The following is a 6933-nucleotide window of genomic DNA, read 5'->3' on the forward strand; positions in this document are numbered from 1 at the left end:
AGTAATGTGAACTGAGTTTTTTTTCTGAGAGGTCTCATTCATCAATCAAAACAATTAGACAGAAAAAGCAAATTATTTAAATGGAGGCAGAACATAGGCAGACTATAACAGCAAAAATCCGAAAACCCAAAGAGGTCCATCTCTGTATACGATATCACAATATTTAAGGAATGGCCTTACTTAAAGAAAAAGTTAATTTCAAAATTAAGAAACAGGTTAAGTTTGCCTGACAGGACATTTCACAGTGAGGTGTTAATACTCAGGTCCTCATTCACTCCCAATGGTGTGAGAATCTCTAAATCAATTAATGCATCTTACAAAGGAGCTGTCTTCAAGAAGAATGCTGGAAATGTGAATTTTCTCATTTCTAGTGTACCGCTATGAGACCGCAGGTTGCTTCTTATTTGCAAAAGGGCAGCAGGACTGGCTTTGTTTATCGGCAGTTATGAGTGGTATTGTGGGCTGTATTTATGCACACTGTCACTTCATGATTGATTTGTTTTGAGGAAGGTCCACATCTGGACAGTTTCATTCTTTACATCACAAAGAAGACCAAGCAAGAGATGTGTGTTGTCTGCAACTCATTTGTTCTTCTTGAAATGGCAGTTGTTGTTTAAACTGCAGTTTAAAAAGATGATGCATTAAATCCGCCAAAAGAAATTTACCCAAGAAAACATTTTTATTTCTTTACAGACTGCATTTTCACTGCTAAAGCTACCATATCTGTACCTATCAATATTGCACAATTGCCCTCATCTTGTTTTCTCACTAAAGTAATTACATGGTGAGGAATGTAATTAACCTGTGCAATTGTAATGATAATGCTAAGATAACAGGTCCAAAATACAGGTTATCAACATGTAATTACATCTATTATGCTGTCAAGACAACAAAAAGAAGCAAACGGGCAAATTTATTCAACCTATATTTATTGGAATAAAAAGATTTTTCTATAGAAAAGATCTGTGGGCACGGATCAACACACAGCTCACAGTACAGAGGTGGTAAAACGAGTTCCTCTTTACAAACAAACACAACATGTCTGAATGAGTCTTGGTGTGAGGGCTCTACCTCATGGTGTGAGGTGCTTTTTTTCATCTAACACCCTTTCACCAAATGTCAATTGGTAAATAAGCCCAGCCCACCCTCAGAGAAGACCCTGATTAGTCTAGCCATTCTCTTTATACAGGGCGGGAGGCAATAAGCTGCTAAACATAGGCAAATAAAGAATTATAGGCCATTAAATGCTTGCAACCTTACACAATTCTAATCATCTAAAATCCTACAAGTACACAGATGCAAACACTGAGATGAGCACCTGACCGTCATCTGCACGACAGCTGTCTGAATAATGGTTTGATTTTTACACAAAAACACTGAATTTGAATGCCTAAGCTGTTATCGTAATATGAATGGAAACAAGCAAGTAAAGGAAGTGCACTAACATATCATTTGCAGTACAAAAGGTCACCATCTCTGACAAGATGAAGATGCATTGTCAGTGAGTCTCTCCAGGCCTCAGTTAAGTGAACAACATTCTTTCATTGGCTCTTTAACTTTCACTGCTGCAGGCCTTTTCTGATACTCAACGACTGTCGTTGTTCTGTGTGGTCATCAACCATGACTTGGGTGTGTATGGAGCTTGTCTACAGCTCCACGCTCTCCTGATTCTTGTTTTGCCATTTGAACAGTCCTGGACGACACACCCCACGTCACTAATGCTGTCTCAGAGCAGACAGGAGAGTGGATCAGCCACAGACAAGAGAAAACCAAGACATCCACAATGCTTGACTGCCAGAGGACAATTCTAAACAAATAGAAACCATGTAGCATATATCATTCATGACAGCTAACTGAAAAACATTTTCTATTTGTATGTGTGCTGCGGTGAATGTGGAAGTTGCCAGGGAGATGAAGTTGCACAAACAACTTATCAAATGAACCTCAATCTTTCTAATATAAACAAAAAATAAGGCTGAGAAAATGAATACAAATTTTCACCGTCTTAAGCATTACCTCAGGATTTAATTCAGCTTCATGACATGAAATGACCTAATTAACTCTGCTCACAGTATTCACATCGGGCAGCCAGTCACTGGGTTCAACCCCACAGGTGTCCAGAGTGCAAACCCAGAAACATCAAAAGACATCTTTTATGACCATTTTATGGTTGACTTACTTTGCCTATTCTGTTTAACAGATATGTCTCTCTCAATGCTAGATGAAGAATCCTCCAAGACTTTCCTGTATGCCCAGAGATAGAGTTTAAAACTTTGTGAAGACCTTTTGTTTCACAAAATCTGAGATGATTTCTTTGCTGTTATTAAATGCATTAACTTTATCTTTTGCACAGTGGTTTATCATTTCAAAATTGTAAACTATTCAGAATAAATTGTAGGTAAATAAACTAAGAAATGTGGTAAAGATAGAGGAGCGTAAGCGCAGGCTATGTGACTAATTACAAGTTTCACTGACAGGCAGCTATTTCCCAAGAAGAACTATGCAAACTCATTTGTGCTATGACCAGGCTTAAACAGATTATTTGTGCAACTACCCACTATATGTTTACAGTGTGGTGTCGGAGCTTTGTCTTAAATTAATGTAAGGCTGGCTGTAATTATGTAAGACAAAATACACATCGTATGTTCATGCACAGCATAGGTTGTATATTTTACAGTATATATGATTGATGTACTATGGGTTTTGTTCATACTGGATATTAGATGTGTTTGCACCACTTGCATTGACTGATTAATTCCTCCTCTCCCTGGCTGACATTGTACTAATCGGTGTAATAATGACTTTGGCTGGAGTGAAAACCTGCAGATTCACAACCTTCCTTGACATATGGCTGCTCATCCTTTCTCTAATGAATAGCTACTCTAATGGGCAGACTGGGCTAACCACCAGAAAAACAATGCACATCCAACTGTTTATAGGATCTAATTTGTGACTACTGTCCATCCTGCATCTATACCTCCAGTCTATCTGCGGTGTCCGAGGGCTCTACCCTCCCCCTGCTGCATCCGCTCCTTGTGCTGTGTTCCTGGAAGACCGCAAAGCAGTAATCAATGAGTCATGTGTCCTGATTACAACTAGCTCCCTATGGAGCATCTTCAAAGGACTCCAGAAGAGATGGAGAAAGGGAGAAGCATTGCCCTCCATGGGGTAATTACAAGTCGAGGCTCCAAGGATTGTACTCCTTTTCTATGGACAGTCAGGCTTAAAGACAAACCAGTTAACAATTCAGCCAGTCCTGTTAGCGCAGTGGGAGGCTCTTCCAAACACTGATCACTGACTGCTAGGGCATGCCATCCAAAATTAAACAAATCCACCCTCACGCACACACACAAAAACATGTGCTGCAGCACAGTGTTTACTTGGTGAGAGTAACAGGGGAGAAGAACGCTGCCAAAGACTAAAGATACTACAGACAGGCAGGGTGACTTTCAGATTTGGTGCAGCTGAGTACACGCCTGTCTATCCCAAGAAAACAAGCCAAGTGTTTGAGTGTTTATGAGTTAAAAGGGCAGTAAAACTAGACAAACAAACTTAAGCACTGTCTGTCTGCCTTCAGGCCTTCTGTTTTTCTCCACTACTTCCGCCTATGGCTTGCCCAATAATTTGCACACACATCTTTTCACTGATTTCTAAATCCAAAAGTCACATGGTTATTTATTCTGTTTTCTTAGGGTAAGAGACATTGTTTCAAGTCTGAACAGAGCCCACGCTGGATTTTCACCAGCAGATTTCATAATATCCTTGATAATAGAATATTTTTCAGATGAAGGCAATTTATTCTGTCAGCACAACAACTGAAAAGACAGATGTGTAATTACTATTATTACAGTTTGATCAGCAGCTGCATAACTGAATCAATGGTACGCATCTGTTTTTGATTTAGATGTCATCCCTTATCATTACAACTGTAAAATATGGTTAATTGTTGCTTGAAGTGATGAATACATAGAAAGTTAATCAGGACTGGTAGTGGAGACAGTGTGGCTGACGGTGTCTTTAGGTTAAGTCTTCAGTAAACTCTGTCTGCACGGCAGCAAATAGAAAGGGCTGATCAGAGAGAAAACAGTCATTAGCATTAGCTTCCTGTAATGAAGGAAAATCAGATTGCAGCAATAGTGTGTGTGTGTGTTGGCTTGCTTGTAAGCTGGTGTTATGGGTGTAAGCTGGTGTTATGGGTGCCAGTGAGGGAATTCCCTATCAGGTCCTGTAGGTCGTCTGAATGAAAATCCCCATACAGGTGTTCAGCCATCTGAAGGGAAAGTAAAAAGATAAAAATCTAAAAAGTGCACAGACTGTTTGAATTCTTTATGCTGTTAGTAAGAAAATGTTATTCTTCTATATTGGTTCATGTAAAAACTGTTAACTATTTTTAATTATATCATTTTGTTCCGCTACTTCAGACCACCATTGTTTGATTTGCAAAAGATGACTTTAAAGTTTCAACTTCAGCACAAAAAATAGAAAAATTAAATCTTTGCCACCACATCATTGTAAATTCAGCCGTCTGGATTATGCGCTTTGAGCACACACATGTGGTGTTGCTACATATAGCATGTCATGTAACAAGAAAGCAGGAATCATTATCCACTACTGCCCTCATGTGGACACACTCTATGCAGCAAGTATATTGAAGGACTGATTATTGGTCTCGCTTTGTCATCTGTCATCAAAACAAAAAGGATTTGTACTTTTTTAGTTATAATTTGTATGTGTTACTTAGCACTATATAATGTTTTAGTTATATATAATGTTATAGGTGATATAACATGTATAATGATATATTATATCATTGCAATATCAACTAGGAATATTAGTGATGTGTACTAACAAGTCATATAATATATTAACTATCTTTCAAAAGTTTGGGCTCACCCAGGCAATTTCATGTTTTCTATGAATCAATCATCAGTTATCCTTTCAACACCATTAGCTAACACAATGTAGCATTAGAACACAAGAGTGATGGTTGCTGGAAATGTTCCTCTGTACTCCTACATAGATATTCCATTAAAAATCAGCCGTTTCCAGCTAGAATAGTCATTTACCACATTAACAATGTCTAGACCGTATTTCAGATTAATTTAATGTTATCTTCATTGAAAAAAATGCTTTTCTTTCACAAATAAGGACATTTCTAAGTGACCCCAAACTTTTGAACGGTGGTGTATGTTGTACTGTAAATACAGAAAATGATAACATTTTCAAAAATGGTGTAAAAATATGATGCTATACTTTGTTGAAAACATATGCTGTATACCATTATATAGAGAGATTTTTTGATGTAGTCTATGAAGATAAAAGTAGAATAACAGGCCTGTTGTGAAATACAGTATAACATTAAGCTGCTCTTAAAAGAGAGGAACTACCTCAGGTGACTTTATAATAAGGCCATAAGGCATAAGCATGGATTCGGGAATGACACACGAGATATGTCCTCCTAAATATTTAAAGCACTTCCATTTGTTATCCTAAAACATACACCAACAGTATGTGATATATGTTTTGAAAGCGCAGAACATTTTGAGCATGAGCTGAATGTATACTGAAATACATATATACATGAATTATCATTGATGTGAATACATGCCAAATGAATAGTTAAAAAAGTAAATCATGTCTGTATTTGTTGGCTTTGCAGGCATAATATTAAAGGAGAAAATCTGACATACAGGTAAAACAAATAGAACACCTGAGCGCCTCACTGCACCATTTTTCTGATGCTTGAATTTTGTGTTTTCTTTAACACTGTAAAAAAAAAAAAAGTTGCTGTTTTTCCGGCAGCTGTGGTTGCCAGAATGCTACTGTAAAATGACAGTAAAACATTTTCTACATTTACAGTAAAGAAATGTATTGATATTGTTGATTTTAGGGTTAAAAATATGTTTCATTCAATATTTTTACGGTAAAAAAAGTTTTAACCTTTACAAATTTGAAAATTTACATGAAAATACTATATAAAATAAAAGTTGCGTAACTTACTATAAATATTACAGCATTTTTCCATTTTCAGCACAACAGTTTGTGTATTTAATATTAAATATATGTTTGTTTGTTTTTTAGCAAAAATTGCAGTTAAAGCTGTCATACATATTAAAGCATATGTCTGTTATTAACACAAATGTACATCAATTTGACCGGTAGCAAACTGCATTTTTTACATGTAATAAATGCAGAAATTCCCATGTTACTTGTTATAAATATTGCAGCATGTTTCCATTACCAGTAAAACAATATGTTCATTTAACTGGGAAAAACTGTATTCTTTTTGAGAATCAAATGCAAAAAATACAGTATTGTTATACATTTTACGGCATTTTTCCATTAAAAACTGTGCAAGAGTAGGGAAATGTAATTTTTCAAGAGAAAAAAATCTACAAACACACTTTTCTCTTAATGAACCTATTCACGGTGATTCGGTGTTATATAAACTGCATCAAACTGTTTTACAGTTTACAGAGTTTTATCGCATGGTTTGCCAGTTTTACACCGTAAAGTGTACAGTTTTTACAGTGAAGCTAGCCTAAATAAAGACGTTTTCACTTCATGGACCAATGAATCAGTCAGTTTTAATTTATTTGTTTACAGAAAGACAGTTAATTGCCGGTCAGCTTCTATTGCCTTGAAATAAAACCAAAAAGAAAAGAAAAGAAAAGTCTGGCCTGTTGTATGAGCCCTTTCAACAAAGAAACTATAGTGGGCTATTTATACAGTAACGATAATACAAGCAGTTTGCGTCATTCCTTGTTTAAACTATTTCCATGCTGTCAGCTCCTAATAGTATGGAGTTATACAAGAACTAAGTATCAGTGAATGGAAAACCCGCTGTCTCCCAGAAGGTCCAACAGTTGACGTTGGATGTGTCTGACGGTCCGTGAAGGCAGCATCACACCCAAATTTTTCCCAACATCCGGG

The sequence above is a fragment of the Amphiprion ocellaris genome, chromosome 16, assembly GCF_022539595.1.
Source record: "Amphiprion ocellaris isolate individual 3 ecotype Okinawa chromosome 16, ASM2253959v1, whole genome shotgun sequence".
In the NCBI taxonomy this organism is placed as follows: domain Eukaryota; kingdom Metazoa; phylum Chordata; class Actinopteri; family Pomacentridae; genus Amphiprion; species Amphiprion ocellaris.